Consider the following 21,173-nt stretch of genomic DNA (forward strand, 5'->3'; position numbering starts at 1 on the left):
TGGTTGCCAAGGGGGAGGGGGCTGGGGAAGGGATGGAGTGGGAGGTTGGGATGAGCAGATGCAAACTATTATATATAAAATGGATAAAAACAAGGTCCTATTGCATAGCACAGGGAACTATATTCAATATCCTATGATAAGCCATAATGGAAAAGAACATAAAAGAATTATATATATGTATAACAATCTCTTTGCTGTACAGCAGAAATTAACACAACATTGTAAATCAACTATACTCCAATGAAAAAGAAAACTGTTAACTTGGTGTTGTAACTGAACAGGGCTCTATGGAGCCTTCCCATAAAAGACCCCCCCCACGTGCCCCCCCCCACGTCCTCTGCCTGCTTCTTGTCTGTAGAAAAACCTTAGCCTCCTAGGCCTTCCCCGAGTTCCAAAGAGTAACTTTAATCAGAGAAGTGAGAAAATGCAGAAATAAGGGAAAACAGTCAAGCAAGACAAAATAATAATACTTTAGCCATTAAACAAAGTCAAGGACCTTTAGTTCCCCCTCAAGGGCTATAGATAATATTGAGCCAGGTCCTCTGAGCTGTTTTGCAGATCCTGAAACCCCCACCAGGTGGAAGAAGTTAACTGTGTGCTGCCCACAAACACGCAGACCCCAGACCTGTTGGAACAGAAGGTTGATGATAGTGACTCCCAATTAACCTCACCACCAGCCAATCAGAAGAATGTCCAGGAGCTGATCACACACCCCATGACCCCCTCGCTCACCCTGTCTTTAAAAAACCTTTCCCTGAAAGCCTTCAAGGAGTTTGGGCCTTTTAAGCACTAGCTGCCTGGACTCCTTGCTTGGGCTGCAATAAACACTGCACTTTCCTTCACCACGACCCCGTGTGGTGTGTCAGTAGATTGGCTTTACTGCACGCGGGCAAGCAGACCCAAGTGTGGTTCGGTAACAGTGACAGTAAAGGGAATCAGAACACAAAGATAGCAGGGAAGTAGCAAACTCAGGTTTGGAGGGAACAAGAGCCAAGTGGCTGAAACTACCCAAGCTTAAAAGCTGGGGAGGGGCTGGGTGGAGCTGAAACTCTGCCCTCTGCAGAAGGGGCACGTCAGGTGGCGCTAATGTCTCAGAGGGGGCGTAATGAGGCTGGTTCTGCAAATGCTGGGTAAACTGCAAACTGCATCCAGCTGCTGCTCCAGAAAGAAATTGCCAGTGCCAAGCCGAAGAAGTGAGGATAAGGCGACACTCACTGTAACAGGAAGAAGTTTAGCAGCTCTGAGGGAGTAAACAGAAAGGAGCAATCCCTTCTTCCCGTTCAGCGCACGGTCTCTCGCTAGGGCCCCTTGTTAGCGGAATCTAACAGGGAACAGCTGGCAGAACATCAATACGGTTTGAAGTGTTGCAACCTTAGCGTCACAAGGCAGTCTAGAAGGGAGGGCTTCAAGCTAAGAGAGAATCCCTTAATACTGGCTACTAGCCACCCCGTGGGCTACGCAGCCTCCATACACACCCTTTCGACACATTTGAACTCTCACGCAACAAGAAACACAACTGTTTCTAACGAGACGCCACTCTACTTCATACAAAGGAAGACAGTCTCATTCTTACCTGAAAATGATGAGATGCAAAGTCCCAACATTGGTTGTATCCATCTCTGCGATTCAGCAACTTCCACAAGCTGCTTGGAGACCCGGCCTACAACCTCCACCCAACCTCTTCCGCTTCCTCCACGAGTTCCCTGCTTCCCCTGGGTCCCGCCCCTCCCCGCGCACAGGTGTTTGGCGGTTCAAAGCTTCAGTGATCAAGAAGCCTCGAAAGGGGGCTGAGGATTTGGTTCGCTTCATGGTGCACATCTCCGCGCTCGACAGCCCCCAACTCAAGGAGTTCTTCCGGGGTGGGGAGGTGACACGGTCCTCCGAAGTGTCCAGAGACCTGCACATCCTGCCAACCTCTCTGATCCCCACACCACCCCCCTCGATGAGCCCCGGCCCTGGGGCCTTGATGAGTCCTGGTTGCACCAGCGGCTCCCCCGCAGAAAGGAGGGGCTTGGAGAGGAGGGGCCTCGACGTGTTGGAGGTGCCAACGGACCATCCCCCATGCCACGCCCTCACCATCCAGACCTGCCATCTTTAACTGTGGGAGCACCAAGGAGGCGTCCCGTGCCCCTGCCGAGCCCCGCACGCCAAGGCTGAACTTGCCCTCTTGGACCCCTTTTCCAAGGAAGAAGGCTCAGGCCTCAGTCCTACCTGCATAAGTGAGTTGGCATTGATGCAGACAGAGTCCTAAAGCCTGGACCAGGGGCCTTGGGAAACAGGAAGGCAGGGAGAGGAAAAGGAAGGAGGGCCCGCCCCACCTTTCTGAGCCAAGCTACAGAGCTCATCACCCAGGGCTGAGGGAGGAGAAGGCAAGCACCTACCTTGCAGCTCTGCAGGGTTACCGGGATGGGGTGCACATCCTGCTTCAGGGAGATCCCAGTGACCCGTCCCCTGCCCTCAGGGAGGGTGTGAGGAAGGCAGCCAACTAGCTGAAGCGGCAGAGGCAATCCTGCACCTGTACCTGTCCTAACTCCTGCCTGAAGGAGTGGCCCCTTCCCCAGGACTCCAGCACTGCCAGCCGCCTCCTTCTCCTCTCCCTGGTGCCTGGCCCTGTCTCCTGGTCTTATAACTCTAAGGGCCATTTCTAGATGTAATTGGACCAAGAATGGGAAAAATAATGAATTCAAAGCTCCCCAAAGAGTTTTAATTGAAAATAAAATAATAATTAAAATAAATTAATAAAATTATTTTTAATTATTCCTCAAATTTGGTCACAGTGCCATCTGAATATTCTATTCTCTAGTGACTAAATTGTAAAGTTAGCCTCCGACAAAACTTGAGTAGAATATTAAAGGGAAGGAGGGACTTCCCTGGTGGCACAGTGGTTAAGAATCCACCTGCCAATGCAGGACACACGGGTTCGAGCCCTGGTCCGGGAAGGTCCCATATTCCGCAGAGCAACTAAGCCCGAGCACCACAACTACTGAGCCTGTGCTCTAGAGTCCACAAGCCATAACTACTGAGCCCACGTGCCACAACTACTGAAACCTGTGCGCCTAGAGCCCGTGCTCCACAACAAGAGAAGCCACAACTCGAAAAAGCTCACATGCAGCAATGAAGACCCAATGCAGCCATAAATAAATAAATAAATAAAATTTTAAAAAATAATAAAAAATAAAGGGAAGGAAAAGAGAAAAGAAGAAAATTGTTACTATAAACAAATTTATAATACATATCATACAAATGCATACATATATATACACACACGAAGAAAGGAAGAAAATAGGCATAGCTGCTCTAGTCTTCATTTCTGTAACTAATCACAAAGATATATTTATAATCTTCTTCCATCTTCCACTACCCACTTCATCTTTTCTTTGCCCTCAGAAAGAACCTCAGCTGGTCACAATTCTTTACCTGGTGAGGTGACCCAAATCTTTATTCCTGAAGGGTCTGAATTCCCAGAGCCTTTCTGTCTCTCTCTTCTTCCTCCCCACCCCCCTTTGTTGTTAGTTGTGGTGGTGGTAGTGGTGGTGGTTGCATGTTGGTTCAATGGCTTTAATAAACCAAAAGAGATATTTGGCAGTCTTAGCTTCCAATTCAATTGAAACATTTGTCCGTTAGGAATCAACACCTCCAAACCAGCAGAGCTCAAAATGGCAGGGATGGGAAGCAAGACTCCCATAAGTAGATTATTAGCCATAATAGTGTAAGGAGCTACTCCTAACTCCAACCTCAACTCTTGGACCCATGCCTATAGGAGAGGCACACATGTGTTGGTTTCTTCATCCTGTAAAATAAAACCCCATGCTTTCAGGGTGTCTCTCCTAACTGGTAGCCTAACAAGGCCTTCACGAGGCCATGTCACTGTCTTATTAAGCCAGCAGCTGCTAAGCAATGGAGTATGTGGTAAAAACCAGTGGATTCTGTGGGCACTAGCCCTCTGCTGAAATTCTTGTGCTGTGAAATGAGTTTCTTGATCAGAAGCAATGTGGTGTGTGGTGAAGTCACCATGATGGTGAGTAAGGCAGAAACATTATGGACAAGGAAGGCAGATCAATATCTAGAACACATATCTATTCTAAAGAGAAATCTTTCCCCTCCATGCTGGAAGAGGTCCCAAGCAATAGTCTTGCCACCAAGTGGATGGGCACAGAGGAATGACACTCTATGGAAGGCTGTTGCCAGGTTAGGCACTCAGCTGGGGCATCCTTGGTGAGGGGAAGTTTGTGAGGTGGAACCCAGAACAAAACTTCATGATAATATTTATTCTCTATTTAAAGATTAAAATCTGAAAGGGCTATTTTAGATTGAACAAGGACTCTAGTTCTTAGAGTTGCCCTTTGAAAAAATAAAGATATTCACAGTTTCCGGTCTGCCTCCCCATCAGCATTGGACTTGTTAAAACGCTGTTTATTAAGTGGATGCCCAGTTAGGAAGTCAGTCCAAGCCAGTCAGCTGTCAGGGGCGGGTGTGAAGAAATTTCCTAGATTGCTTGGCATTGAATGGTTCTGCTGACCAGTTTAGGGGAGAGCAGTGGTGAGTGAGCAATGTGCATCTCTTCCACTGCACATCCCCTCCTTTTTAAGGCTGTGGCAATTTCCATTCAAGGGTTAAAGCCGCCCACGGGGAAATTAAGCCATTTCTTGCTAAACGAAGAAATAAGAACAGCAGTCACGTGATGATGCTGGGGCTCTGACATGGTTGATCTGTGTAACGTTGCGTGGAGGATGTGATATGCTGTCGGCTTTACAGGTAAGTATACGTGACCCAATTTGATGGCTCCAGAGAGGTAGTTTACTGACAGAAGAAAAATGAAGGCAGAGTACTGATTGCACAATCAAATCCGAGTGGCTGCTGAACAGAATAAAATGCTGTGTAAATCCAGAAGCCACCCTGGAGTAAAGAAAACTAAATAACAAGGAGGAAGAGGGATTCACTAGAAATGGGTGATTTCTACTTACATCTCCCCATAAATTTTTTTAACCTTTGGTAACTAAAATAGGTATGGGCTCTATCTTGTTAGTACTACTTAAGGTATATATTTATTTATTTATTTATTTATTTATTTATTTATGACTGTGTTGAGTCTTCGTTTCTGTGCGAGGGCTTTCTCTAGTTGTGGCAAGTGGGGACCACTCTTCATCGCGGTGCGCGGGCCTCTCACCGTTGCGGCCTCTCTTGGTGCGGAGCACAGGCTCCAGACGCGCAGGCTCAGTAATTGTGGCTCACGGGCCCAGTTGCTCCGTGGCATGTGGGATCTTCCCAGACCAGGGCTCGAACCCGTGTCCCCTGCATTGGCAGGCAGATTCTCAACCACTGCGCCACCAGGGAAGCCCAAGGTATATATTTAATTTTCTTAAATGCTCTTTAAATTTAATTTTATGGTTTTGATTTTAGGTTGCAAACATTTAAAATCTGCAGCAGTAAGTTCTGAGTTTTGCCAGTTCTTTCACTGTCATGTAATCATGTAATCATATTGTCATGCCAATGGTGTGACTGGCAGTCATATGAAGCAACTGTAAACCTTTCTGAGCAATTGATTCATTTCTATATTTGAGAGACAGAGTATTAAATTGGGTGGTAATCCAACTATGTTAAGTTGTAGTCTCCAGAAGAAGAATCTCTATATCAAATTGTACACTCCAGAAGAAGGATTTAGCCAGGGAAGGAAAGAACATGACTGGCTCCAATCAGAACTAGATCTTCCATTTCTGCGTGGAGCCTAAATGAAGGTTAAAAGTCTGCTAGCTTCAGATGAAATGGCAGAGTAGGAAGACCCTGAGCTCACCTCCTCCCATGGGTGCACCAAAATTACAACTATTTACAGAGCAACTATTGATGAAAACAACCTGAAGACTAGCAGAAGAGATTTTCCACAACCAAAGATATAAAGAAGGAACCACAATGAGATTGGTAGGAGGGGTGGAGATGCAGTATAGTCAAGGTCCACATCCCTAGATAGGCAATCCACAAACAGGAGGACAATCACAATTGCAGAGGTTTTCCCAAAAGAGTGAGGGTTTTGAGCCCCTGCATTGGGCTCCCCAGCCCAGGGTCCTGCGCCAGGAAGACAAGTCCCCAGAACCTCTGGCTTTGAAGGCCAGAGGGGCTTACTTTTGGGAGAGCCAGAGGGCTATAGGAAACAAACTCCACTCTTAAAGGGCTCATGCAAAATTGCACATGCTCAGAGACCCAACACAGAGGCAGTAATCTGAAAGGAGCCTGATCAGACCCACTTGCTCATCTTGGAGAGCCTCCCAGAGCAGCAGGAGGCAAACGGGACTCCCCTTAGGGACATAAATACTGACAGCAGCCATTTTGAGAAGCCTGTTCTATGACAAGGACACTGGTTCTGGAAAGTGCCCTTTTGGAGTCCTCTCCAGCCTATTAGCATCAGGGCTTATCTGCCCACCCGCTGGTCAGCACCTGTCCTGGAAACCCTAGGCTGCACAGCCACTTGCCCCTGGACCCAGCCCTGTCCACCAGTAGGCCAGCACCAACCCCAGGGCTCCCTGAGATGTGCAGCCAGCAATGCCATGACCCTGCCCCACCAGCAGGCCGGCAGCTTTTGTATGAGGCAGGGCCTGGCAGCCAACCAGACCAGGGGCCAGCCCTGCCTACCAGGGCACTAACAGTAGTCAGCCACACCATAGCAGATGGGCCCATGCAGCCAACACAGGGGGCAACCCTAGAGCATATTAATCTGGTGACCTGAAGGGAGTGTGCTGCTGGGCCCCATAGGATGTCTCCTACATAAGGACACTTCTCTAGGATCAGGAAATGTAACTGATCCACCTAACACACAGAAATAAAAACGGAGAAATAGGCAAAATGTGGTGACACGGGCTTCCCTGGTGGCATGGTGGTTCAGAATCTGCCTGCCAATGCAGGGGACATGGGTTCGAGCCCTGGTCCGGGAACTAGATCCCACATGCCGCAGAGCAACTAAGCCCATGTGCCACAACTACTGAGCCTGCGCTCTAGAGCCCACGAGCCACAACTACTGAAGCCCACACTACTTAAAGCCCGTGCTCCGCAACAAGAGAAGCCACCGCAATGAGAAACCCGCGCACCGCAACAAAGAGTAGCCCCCGCTCGCCGCAAGTAGAGAAAGCCCACGCACAGCAACAACGACCCAAGGCAGAAAGGAAGGAAGGAAGGAAGGAAGGAAGGAAGAAACAAAGAAAGAAAGAAAGGAAGGAAGGAAGGAAGGAAGGAAGGAAGGAAGGAAGAAAGAAAGAAAGAGGTGACAGAGGAGTGTGTTCCAAAAAAAAGGAACAAGAAAAAGCCCCAGGGCTTCCCTGGTGGCGCAGTGGTTGAGAGTCTGCCTGCCAATGCAGGGGACACGGGTTTGGGCCCTGGTCTGGGAAGATCCCACATGCCGCGGAGCAACTAGGCCCGTGAGCCACAACTACTAAACCTGCGCGTCTGGAGCCTGTGCTCTGCAACAAGAGAGGCTGCGATAGTGAGAGGCCCGTGCACCGTGATGAAGAGTGGCCCCCGCTTGCCGCAACTAGAGAAAGCCCTCGCACAGAAACGAAGACCCAACACAGCCAAAAATAAAAATAAAATAAGAAAAAAAAAAGAAAAAAAGAAAAAGCCCCAGAAAAAGAACTAAGCAAAGTAATCTACCGAATAAAGAGATCAAGGTAATGATCATAAAGATGTTCAACAAACTCAGGAGAAGAATGAATGAATACAGTGAGAAGTTTAACAAAGAGTTTGAAACTAAAAAGAAAAACTAAACAGAGCTTAAAAATACAGTAACTAAAATTAAAAATACACCAGAAAGAAAAACAGATTCAGTAGATTGGATGATTCAGAGGAACAGATCAGTGAACTGGAAGACAGAGTAGTGGAATCACTCAAGGTGAACAGAAAAAAGAAAAAATAATTTTAAAAAATGAGGATAGGGGGCTTCCCTGGTGGTGCAGTTGTTGAGAGTCTGCCTGCCAATGCAGGGGACACGGGTTCGAGCCCTGGTCTGGGAAGATCCCACATGCCGCGGAGTGACTAGGCCCATGAGCCACAACTACTGAGCCTGCACGTCTGGAGCCTGTGCTCCCAACAAGAGAGGCCATGATAGTGAGAGGCCCGCGCACCGCGATGAAGAGTGGCCCCCGCTCACCACAACTAGAGAAAGCCCTCGCACAGAAACGAAGACCCAACACAGCCAAAAATAAATAAATAAATAAGTAAAATAAAAAAAAAAAAAAAATGAGGATAGGGCTTCCCTGGTGGCACAGTGCTTAAGAATCCGCCTGCCAATGCTGGGGACATGGGTTCAAGTCCTGGTCTGGGAAGATCCCACATGCAGTGGAGCAACTAAGCCTATGCGCCACAACTACTGAGCCTGTGCTCTACAGCATGAGAGCCACAACTACTGAGCCCACATGCCACAACTACTGAAACCTGGGTGCCTAGACCCCATGCTCTGCAACTAGAGAAGCCACCACAATGAGAAGCCCGCACACGGCAACAAAGAGTAGCCCCCTCTCACTGCAACTAGAGAAAAGCCTGCGCACAGCAACAAAGACCCAATGCAGCCAAAAATAAATTAATTAATTAAAAAAAAAATGAGGATAGTTGAAGAGACCTCTGGGACAACCTCAAGTGTACTATCATTTGCATTATAGGGATCCCAGAAGGAAAAAAGAGAGAGAAAGGGGCAGAAAAGTTATTTAAACAAATAACAGGTGAAAACTTCTCTAACCTGGGAAAGGAAACAGAAGTCCAGGTCCAGGAAGCACACACAGTCCCAAATAAGATGAACTCAAAGATATCCACACCAAGATACATTGCAATTAAAATGGCAAAAATTAAAGATAAAGAATCTTAAAAGCAGCAAGGGAAAAGCAACTAGTTACATATAAAGGAACTCCCATAAGACTACCAGGTGACTTTTCAGCAGAAACATTGCAGGCCAGAAGGGAGTGGCACAATACATTTAAAGTGATGAGAAGAAAAAACATAAAACCAAAAAAAAAAAAAAAAAAGTAAAACCAAGAATGCTCTACCTGGCAATCTACTCAGATTTTAAGGAGTGATAGAGTTTTATAGACAAGCAAAAGCTAAAAGATTTCAGCACCACTAAATCAGCTTTACAAAAAATGTTAAAGGGAGTTCTCTAAGTGGAAAAGAAAAGACCACAACTAGAAATATGAAAATTATGAAAAGAAAAATCTCATTGATAAAGGCAAACATGCAGTAAAGGTAGTAGGTCAACCACTTATAAAGCTGGTAGGAAGGTTAAAAGACAAAAGTAGTAAAATCACCTCTATCCACAATAAGTAGTTAAGAGATATGCAGAACAAAAGGATGTAAAGAATGATGTCAAAAATATTAAGCATGGGAGATGGATAAAATTGCAATGTTGTTAGAATGTGTTTGAACTTAAGAGATCATCAACTCAGTTTCCATTTCATTACTTGTGATTGGTCTGTTCATATTTTCTATTTCTTCCTAGTTCAGTCTTGGAAGGTTATACCTTTCTAAGAATTTGTCCATTTCTTCCAGGTTGTCCATTTTATTGGCATAGAGTTGCTTGTAGTAGTCTCTTATGATGCTTTGTATTTCTGCGGTGTCTGTTGTAACTTCTTTTTCATTTGTAATTTTATTGATTTGAGTCCTCTCCCTCTTTTTCATGATGAGTCTGGCTAAAGGTTTATTAATTTTGTTTATCTTCTCAAAGAACCAGCTTTTAGTTTTATTGATCTTTGCTATTGTTTTCTTTGTTTCTATTTCATTTATTTCTGCTCTGATCTTTATGATTTCTTTCCTTCTTCTAACTTTGGGTTTTGTTTTTTCTTCTTTCTCTAGTTCCTTTAGGTGTAAGTTTAGATTGCTTATTTGAGATTTTTCTTGTTTCTTGAGGTAGGATTGTACTGCTATAAACTTCCCACTTAGAACAGCTTTTGCTGCATTGGGTCTTCACTGCTACGCACTGGCTTTCTCTAGTTGCAGTGAGCAGGGGCTACTCTTCATTGTGGTGCACGGACATCTCACTGCAGTGGCTTCTCTTGTTGCGGAGCACGGGGTCTAGGCATGCGGGCTTCAGTAGTTGTGGCTTGCGGGATCTAGAGCACAGGCTCAGTAGCTGTAGTGCACAGGCTTAGTTGCTCTGTGGCATGTGGGATCTCCCAGACCAGGGCTTGAACCCATGTCCCCTACATTGGAAGGCAGATTCTTAACCACTGAGCCACCAGGGAAGTCCCTCTAGGTATTTTTTGATTTCCTCTTTGATTTCTTCAGTGATCTCTTGGTTATTTAGTAACGTATTGTTTAGCCTCCATGTGTTTGTGTTTTTTACGTTTTTTTCCCTATAATTTATTTCTAATCTCATAGCACTGTGGTCAGAAAAGATTAAAAAACTTCCAACAAACAAAAGTCCAGGACCAGATGGCTTCACAGGTGAATTCTATCAAACATTTAGAGAAGAGCTAACACCCATCCTTCTCAAACTCTTCCAAAAAATTGCAGAGGAAGGAACACTCCCAAACTCATTCTATGAAGCCACCATCACCCTGATACCAAAACCAGACAAAGATACTACAAAAAAAGAAAATTACAGACCAATATCACTGATGAATATCAATGCAAAAATCCTCAACAAAATACTAGCAAACAGAATCCAACAATACATTAAAAGGATCATACACCATGATCAAGTGGGATTTATCCCAGGGATGCAAGGATCCTTCAATATATGCAAATCAATCAATGTGATACACCATATTAACAAACTGAAGAATAAAAACCATATGATCATATCAATAGATACAGAAAAAGCTTTTGACAAAATTCAACACCCATTTAGGATAAAAACTCTCCAGAAAGTAGGCATAGGGGGAACCTACCTCAACATAATAAAGGCTACATGCAACAAACCCACAGCAAACATCATTCTCAATGGTGAAAAACTGAAACCATTTCCTCTAAGATCAGGAACAAGACAAAGATGTCCACTCTCACCACTATTATTCAACATAGTTTTGGAAGTCCTAGCCACGGCAATCAGAGAAGAAAAAGAAATAAAAGGAATACAAATTGGAAAAGAAGAAGTAAAACTGTCACTGTTTGCAGATGACATGATACTATACATAGAAAATCCTAAAGATGCCACCAGAAAATTACTAGAGCTAATCAGTGAATTTGGTATAAAGTTGCAGGATACAAAATTAATGCACAGAAATCTCTCACATTCCTATACACTAACAACAAAAGATCAGAAAGAGAAATTAGGGAAACAATCCCATTCACCATTGCAAAATAAAAACCTAGGAATAAACCTACCTAAGGAGGTAAAAGACCTGTACTCAGAAAACTATAAGACACTGATGAAAGAAATCAAAGATGACACTAACAGATGGAGAGATATACCACGTTCTTGGATTGGAAGAATCAATATTGTCAAAATGACTATACTACCCAAAGCAATCTACAGATTCAATGCAATCCCTATCAAATTACCAATGGCATTTTTTACAGAACTAGAACAAAAAATCTTAAAATTTGTATGGAGACAAAAAAGACCCCAAATAGCCAAAGCAATCTTGAGGGACAAAAACGGAGCTGGAAGAATCAGACTCCCAGACTTAAGACTGCACTACAAAGCTGCAGTAATCAAGACAATATGGTACTGGCACAACAACAGAAATATAGAACAATGAAACAGGATAGAAAGCCCAGAGATAAACCCACGCACCTATGATCAACTAATCTATGACAAAGGAGGCAAGGATATACAATGGAGAAAAGACAGTCTCTTCAATAAGTGGTGCTGGGAAAACTGGAGAGCTAAATGTAAAAGAATGAAATTAGAACACTCCCTAACACCATACACAAAAATAAACTCAAAATGGATTAAAGACCTAAATGTAAAACCAGACACTATAAAACTCTTAGAGGAAAACACAGGAAGAACACTCTTTGACATAAATCACAACAAGATCTTTTTTGACCCACCTCCTAGAGTAATGGAAATAAAAACAAAAATAAACAAATGGGACCTAACGAAACTTAATAGCTGTTGCACAGCAAAAGAAACTATAAACAAGACGAAAAGACAACCCTCAGAATGGGAGAAAATATTTGCAAATGTATCAACAGACAAAGGATTAATCTCCAAAATATATAAACAGCTCATGCAGCTCAATATTAAAAAAAACAAACAACCCAATCAAAAAATGGGCAGAAGACCTAAATAGACATTTCTCCAAAGAAGACATACAGATGGCCAAGACACACATGAATATCACTAATCATATCACTAATTATCAGAGAAATGCAAATCAAAACTACAATGAGGTATCACCTCACACCAGTCAGAATGGCCATCATCAGAAAATCTACAAACAACAAATGCTGGAGAGGGTGTGGAGAAAAGGGAACCCTCTTGCACTGTTGGTGGGAATGCAAATTGATACAGCCACTATAGAGAACAGTATGGAGGTTCCTTTAAAAACTAAAAATAGACTTACTATATGACCCAGCAATCCCACTACTGGGCATATACCCAGAGAAAACCATAATTCAAAAAGACACATGCACCCCAGTGTTCATTGCAGCACTATTTACAATAGCCAAGTCATGGAAGCAACCTAAATACCCATTAATAGACGAATGGATAAAGAAGATGTGGCACATATATACAATGGAATATTAGCCATGAAAAGGAATGAAATTGGGTCATTTGTAGAGACATGGATGGACCTAGAGACTGTCATACAGAGTGAAGTAAGTCAGAAAAACAAATATCGTATATTAACGCATATATGTGGAATCTAGAAAAATAGTACAGATGAACTGGTTTGCAAGGCAGAAATAGAGACAGAGATGTAGAGAACAAATGTATGGACACCAAGGGGGGACAGTCAGAGGGTGGGTGGGAAGAATTGGGAGATTGGGATTGACATATATACACTAATATGTATAAAATAGATAACTAATAAGAACCTGCTGTACAAAAAATAAATTTAATTTAAAAAAAGAAAAAAAATGCTTCACAATCCACCTTTAATTTTTTCTTTTTACAATTGATAAGCCAGTATTGATACATTATTTTTAACTAAAGTCCATAGTTTACATTAGAGTTCATTCTTTGTGTTGTACAGTCTATTAGCTTTGAAAAATGCATAATGTTGCATATTCACCATTATAATATCATAAAAAATAATTTCACTGCCCTGAAAGATCCCTGTGCTTCATCTATCTGTCCTTTCCTCCCTCCCTCCCTCCCCAACCCTTGGCTACCAATGATCTTTTTACTGTCTCCGGTTTTGCTTTTTCCAGAATGTCATATGGTTGGAATCATATAGTATTGTAGCTTTTTCAGACTGGTTTCTTTCACTTAACAATATGTATTTAAGATTCCCCCAAGTCTTTTCATGGCTTGAAAACTCATTACATTTTATTGCTGAATAGTATTTCATTGTATAGATGTACCACAATTTGTTTATCTATTCATATTGAAGGATGTCTTAGTTGTCTCCAATTTTTTTGTAATTATGAATAAAGCTGCTATAAACAACAAAAAAGAGATCATCAACTTAAAATAATCACGTATATATGTATATGTTGCTATACATAAGCCTCATGGTAACCAAAACCAAAAATCTGTAATAGAAACACACACAAAAAAGAGAAAGGAATCCAAACATAACACTAAAGATAGTCATCAAATTACTAGGGAAGATAACAAAAGAAGAAGAAAGGAAAAACAACTACAAAAACAACCAGAAAACAATTAACGAAATGGCAATAAATACATACCTACCAATAATTACTTTAAATGTAAATGGACTAAATTCTCCAATCAAAAGAGATAGAGTGGCTGAATGGCTACAAAAACAAGACCCATATATATGCTGCCTACAGGAGGCTCACTTCAGATCTAAAGACACACACAGACTGAAAGTGAGGGGATGGAAAAAAGGATTCCATGCAAATGAAAACAAAAAGAAAGCTGAGTAGCAATACTTATATCAGACAAAATAGACTTTAAAACAAAGACTGTAACAAGAGACAAAGAAGGACATTATATAATGACAAAAGGATCAATCCAACAAGAAGATATAACAATTGTACATATATAGGCAACAACATAAGAGCACCTAAATATATAAAGCAAATATTAACCAACATAAAGGGAGAAAGTGACAGTAACACAATAATCTTAGGGGACTTTAATACCCCACCTACATCAATGGACAAATCATCCAGAAAGAAAATCAATAAGGAAACACTGATCTTAAATGACACATTAGACCAAAAGACTTAATAGATATATAGAGAACATTCCATCCAAAAGCAGCAGAATACATTCTTTTCAAGTGCACATGTAACATTCTCCAGCATAGGTTGCATGCTAAGCAACAAAACAAGTCTCAATAAATTTAAAAATACAAAATCATATCAAATATAGTTTCCAACAACAACAGTATGAGACTAGAAATGAACTACAAGGAAAAAAACTGCAAAAAACACAAACACGTGGAAGCTAAACAATATGCTACCTAACAACCAATGTGTCACTGAAGAAAACAAAGAGAAAATCAAAAAAATATCTGGAAACAAATGAAAATGGCAACACACAATCCAAAAATATATGGGATGCAGCAAAAGCAATTCTAAGAGGGAGGTTTATTGTGATACAAGCCCACCTCAGGAAACAAGAAAAATCTCAAATAAAAAATCTAAACTTACACCTAAAAGAACTAGAAAAAGGAGGATAAACAAAACCCAAAGTTAGTAGAAGAAAAGAAATCATAAAGATCAGAGCAGAAATAGATGAAATAGAGACTAAAGAACAATAGAAAAGATTAATGAAATGCAGAGTTGATTCTTTGAAAAAATAAACAAAATTGATAAACCTTTATCCAGACTCATTAAAAAAGAGAGAGAGAGAGAGGGCCCAAGTAATAAAATCAGAAATGAAAGAGAAGTAACAACCAACACCACAGAAATACAAAGGATTATAAGACATCACTATGAACAATTATACACCATTAAAATGGACAATCTACAAGAAATGGATAAATTCCTAGAAATCTACAACCTCCCATGACTAAATCAGGAAGAAATAGAAAATATGAACAGACTGATTATCAGTAACAAAATTAAATCAGTACTAAAACTCCCAAGGAACAAAGTCCAGAATCAGACAGCTTCACAGTTGAATTCTACCAAACATTTAAAGAAGAGTTAACACCTATCCTTCGCAAACTATCCCAAACAAATGAAGAAGAAGAAATGCTTCTGAACTCATTGTACGAGGCCAGCATCACCCTGATACCAAAACCAGACAAAGACACCACAAAAAAAGAAAATTACAGGCCAATATCACTGATGAACATAAATGCAAAAATCTTAAGCAAAATATTAAAAACTAAATTCAACAATACATTAAAAGAATCATACAACATGATCAAGTGGGATTCATTCCAGCGATGCAAGGATGGATCAATATCTACAAATCAATCAATGGGATACACCACATTTACAAATTGAAGAATAAAATTCATATGACCATCCCAATAGATGCAGGAAAAGCTTTTTTTTTTTTTTTTAAACATTTTATTTATTTATTTTTGGCTGTGTTGGGTCTTTGTTGCTACACTCAGGTTTTCTCTAGAAGTGGCGAGCAGGGGCTACTCTTCATTGCGGTGTGTGGGCTTCTCATTGCGGTGGCTTCTCTTGTTGCAGAGCACAAGCTCTAGGCATGCGGGCTTCAGTAGTTGCAGCACATGGGCTCAATAGTTGTGGCTTGCGGGCTCTAGAGCACAGGCTCAGTAGTTGTGGCACACAGGCTTTGTTGCTCCGTGGCATGTGAGATCTTCCCGGACCAGGGCTTAAGCCCATGTCCCCTGCATTGGCAGGCAGATTCTTTTTTTTTTTTTTTTTTTTTTTTAATTAATTAATTTATTTATTTTTGGCTGCGTTGGGTCTTCGTTGCTGCGCACGGGCTTTCTCTCGTTGCGGCGAGCGGGGGCTACTCTTCTGTGGTGTGCAGGCTTCTCATTGCAGTGGCTTCTCTTGTTGTGGAGCACGGGCTCTAGGCATGCGGGCTTCAGTAGTTGTGACACGCAGGCTCAGCAGTTGTGGCACACGGGCTTAGTTGCTCCGTGGCATGTGGGATCTTCCCGGACCAGGGCTCAAACCCATGTCCCCTGAATTGGCAGGCAGATTCTTAACCACTGCGCCACCAGGGAAGCCCGGCAGGCAGATTCTTAATCACTGCGCCACCAGGGAAGTCCAGGAAAAGCTTTTGAAAAAACTCAACATCCATTTTTCAAAAATTTTTATTTGAGTATAATTGATTTATTTGAGTATAGTTGATTTGAGTATAGTTGATTTTTATTTGAGTATATGTTGTGTTAGTTTCATGTGTACAGCAAAGTGAATAGGTTATACATTTACATATATCCACTCTTTTTTTTTTTTTAAGATTATTTTCCCATACAGGCCATTACAGAGTCAACATCCATTTATAATAAAAATTCTCCACAAAGTGGTTATAGAGGGAACATACCTCAACATAGTAAAGGCCATATGGGATAAGCTCACAGCTAACATCATATTCAATAGTGAAAAGCTGAAAGCATTTCCTCTAAGATCAGGAGCAAGACAAGAATGCCCACTCTTGCCACTTTCACTCAACATAATATTGAAAGTCCTAGCCACAGAAATCAGACAAGAAAAATAAATAAAAGGAATCCAAATGGGAAAGGAAGACATAAAACTGTCACTGTTTGCAGATGACATGATACTATATATAGAAAATCCTAAAAACACCACAAAAAAACTATTAGAATATACGAATCCAGTGAAGTGGAAGGATCCAAAATTAATATACATAAATCTGTTGTGTTTTCATATACTAACAACAAACTAACAGAAAGAGATATTAGGAAAACAATTCCATTTACAATTGCATCAAAAAGAATAAAATATATAGGAATAAATCTAACCAAAGTAGTAAAAGACCTATACTTGGAAAACTATAAGACACTGATGAAAGAAATTGAAGATAACACAGATGAAAAGTTCGACTGTGTCCAGGGACTGGAAGAATTAATATTGATAAAATGACCATAATCCCCAAAGCAATCTACAGATTCAATACAATCCCTATCAAAGTACCAATGGCATTTTTTACAGAATAAGAACAAATAATTCTAAAAATTCTAAAATGGAAACACAAAAGACACCAAATACCTAAAACAATCTTAAGAAAGAAGAACAAATCTAGAGGTATTGAGTGCCCTGATTTCAAAGTATACTACAAAGCTATAGTCATCGAAACAGTATGGTACTGGCCCAAAAAACAGACACATAGATCAATGGAACAAAAGAGAGCCCAGAAATGAACCCACACTTATACGGTCAATGAATCTACAACAAAGGAGGCAAGAATATACAATGGGAAAAGAGTGTGTCTTCAATAAATTGTGTTGGGAAAACTGAACAGCCACATAGAAGAATCAAACTGGACTACTTTCTCACACCATATACAAAAATAAACTCAAAATGGATTAAGAGCTTAAATATAAGACGTGAAACTATAAAACTCCTAGAAGAAAACATAGGCAGTTTACTCATTGATATCAGTCCTAGCAATATTTTTTTGGATATGGCTCCTCAGGCAAGGAAAACAAAAACAAAAATAAACAAACGGGATTACATCAAACTAAAAAGCTTGTGCACAGTGAAGGAAACTATCAACAAAACAAAAAGGCAGCCTACTGAATGGGAGAAGTTATTTGCAAACAATATATCTGACAATGGGTTAATATCCAAAATATACAAAGAATTCATACAACTAAACATCATAAAAACAATTTAAAAATGGGCAGAGGACCTGAATAGACATTTTCCCTAAGAAGATATGCAGATGGCCAACAGGCACATGAAAGGATGCTCAACATCACTAATCATCAGGGGAATGCAAATCAAAACCACAATGAGATATCACCTCACATCTGTCAGAATGGCTATTGTCAAAAAGACAAGAAATGACAAGTGTTGGTAAGGATGTGGTGTTCTGTTAGTGGTAATGTAAATTGGTACAGCACTATGGAAAACAATATGGAGGTTCCACAAAAAATTAAAATTAGAACTACCATACAGTCCAGCAATTCCACTCCGGGTATTTCTCCAGAGAAAACAAAATCAATCTAAAAGAAATATGCACCCCATTGCAGATTTATTTACAATAGCCAAGATATGGAAGCAACCTGAGTGCCCATCGATAGATGAATGGATAAAGAAGATGTGGTATACACACACACACAATGAAATATTAGTCATAAAAAAGAATGAAATCTTGCCAGTTGTGACAACATGAATGGACCTAGAGGGTATTATGCTAAGTGAAATAAGTCAGGCAGAGAAAGCCAAATACCATATGATTTCACTTATATGTGGAATCTAAAAAACAAAACAAATGAATAAGCATAACAAAACAGAAACAGAGATGGATACAAGAACAAACAGTTGCTTTCCAGAGGGGAGGGAGACGGGGAAAAAATGAAATAGGTGAGGTATAAACTTCCAGTTACAAAATAAATGAGTCATAGAGATGTAATGAACAGCATAGGATATACAGTCATATTGTAATAACTTTGTGTGGTGACAGGTAATAACTAGACTTATCACATAGATCATTTCATTTTGTAACATATAGAAATATCGAATCACTGTGTTGTGCACCTGGAACTAACACAGTGGTATAGGTCAATTATACTTCAATTGTAAAAAAGTTTGCTAAATGTCATCTGAGGAAGCGGTGATGAATATGAAATAAGGACACCTGTAAAGCCCCTGAAGCTATAAAATGGCGTAAAACTGTAATAAGATGATAACACTTACAGGGCTGCGTTTTCTGAGATGAGTAACCTTAACGGCCTGAATAGATTTGTGTGAAAGGCCGCCAGCTTTCTGCTTGGTTCTGCTCCAAGTAAATATTCCCACATGACCACACCTGCTACTGAGGTGAATGTATAGAAATAGGAACATGGTCTTCCTGGAAAAAGAGGAGGCGTATCTATTTCTAAATCAATGTTTTTATAGTCTTTTGTTCCAGTACCATCAGGCTTTTTACATATGAAAACTTCCTGACATTTGAATAAATGTTAATAAATCAACCCATGGTGTTTATAAAGAACAAAATAAGTCACTCCCATCCTCTGCTTCCAACTTCACAAACACTACCTGAGACAGTGAGGTTAAATAATTTTCTAGATGCCAAGCAACTAGGACTGACCAAGGGGACTTGCTTTAGACCATTCAGTTTCCTTTCAAATCGGGCAGCTCATCATGTGGATGTTTTTATTCATACACACCTGTGCTATCTAGACCCTGGTTTGAGGAAATGAACAAGCATGGAGCTTAGCTTTTCCTTCCATGAATTTGATTTTCATTAAGCATTTAGGATCCCATAAACACTTTATGTCATGTTTGATAGTTTTATTTATTTATTGGAACTTGGCACCAATAATGAACTCAGCACCAGACAGTATACCTAGACACAGTAATTCCCTGGTAAGACCCTAATTTAAACAGCCAGGACACTTAACACTGCCCAAGTTCAAAACACCTGAAGCTTTAGCAGCTCATTTTCCTAGGTATAAGTTTCATCTACCTTCAAGCTGTCACAGGTACACTGTTCTCCTAACTTACTCTGGGCCTGGAAAAAGCACAGGACTGCCGCAACAAAAGTGCTTATTATCTGCCTCTCTTTCTCAATCAGATTCTGTGCCCACAGGCCCAGTCTGAGGAGGAATTCCTTGATTATTGGGCTGTTCTAGTTAGCAACTCTCCACTTCTCCAGGGATTAACCCACAATGGGATTAAAGGCATTGGCCCTCCCACCAAAACTGTGTGGTTCAAGGAACGCCAACCTCAGAATCCCAGGGAGGTGGATCCTGAGACCCCCTTCAGATCTCCTGAATTAAAATCTCTGGTGATGGGTTTGGGAATCTAGCGCCTCTCACTTACAACAGAGTAAAATGGTTAAATCCAAATGGGTGCTGGTTGTGAACAATGAATTCCTTTACAAAGGTAAAGGAACATTCACTGCAAGCAAAGTCCAAGTGCATGTGGTATGAGAAATAGAAAGAAGCAGCTAACACTGCATTCAGCTCAGGTCAGGCCCTGAATTCATTTAGGCCATCCCAGATTTCTTTGAGCCCTGAGAACGTGACCCAGGACTTGTCTTTACAGTTGCACAACACACTGTTATGCCTATTCACAATTTATTAATGGCAGGAGTAGGTCTAAACTATCATCAATACAGAGCATGATTAAAATGTTCATTGAAGGATGCCAGAGCACATTTCAAACCAGAAATTTCACTGATGTAAACTCAGTAGTGCATGTCTAAAGCAGATCATAAACTAAGAGCATCTCTGGAGATAAGGAAATATTTGTGTTCCCAAATCAGAGGCAGAGGTCCTTCAAACCACTCCATCGCTGGCTCCCCGAACAAGGAGGCTTTCATACCCTAAATGATGAATCAGGTCAGTTTGTTCTACTTTGCATTCCTCTCTGTTCTGCACGTGTGGTGAAATTTAAATAGACTGCATCTGCATCAACGAAAATAAATTTCTGGTGAAATTTAAATGTTAAGAATCCTGAGATGTCTTCTCTTCTTGTTCAGAAATGAGAATGCCCTGAAAAAGGAAGTTGGCTTCACAATACAGAGTGAACCTCAGAGAAATATGACTCAAACTTTTTTGAAAATACTTCATTTGGGGGACAGCTTGCTCACCTCATCATTCCAACTTTCCCATGGGAAAAAAAAGCTTGATAACAAAGAATTAAAGGAGAGGAGCAAATCAATCAAAATGATAGCAGTGGAGCAATTACACAAAAACAAAATAATTACCAAAAAAAATCTTAATAGTAATTTTATAAATACATTATTTAATACAAAAATATCAACACCTCCCAATCATGGCCAACTTATGTGATGACTGATCATGAGGGTGATGGCATAATGTACCATCCCTACCATGAGTAAAAGGTGGTGCTATTATTAACTTCACTAGGACAGCAGTTGTAAACCGAAACCCTCCCAGGAGATCCAGGACTTATGGTCACCCAAGTGACAATTCAAGAACAACACATCCTTTAAGAAAAGTATGGGTATTGCAAGCATGTAGATGTGCACT

General features: G+C 41.0%; 1 pseudogene; it reads left to right on the forward strand.

Moving 5' to 3' along the window:
• Positions 1-1,105: 1,105 nt before the first annotated feature.
• LOC103017474 (sorting nexin-15-like) lies at positions 1,106-2,530 on the forward strand (annotated as a pseudogene).
• Positions 2,531-21,173: the final 18,643 nt, after the last annotated feature.

This window comes from Balaenoptera acutorostrata, chromosome 2, assembly GCF_949987535.1.
Source record: "Balaenoptera acutorostrata chromosome 2, mBalAcu1.1, whole genome shotgun sequence".
Classification (NCBI taxonomy): Eukaryota; Metazoa; Chordata; class Mammalia; order Artiodactyla; family Balaenopteridae; genus Balaenoptera; species Balaenoptera acutorostrata.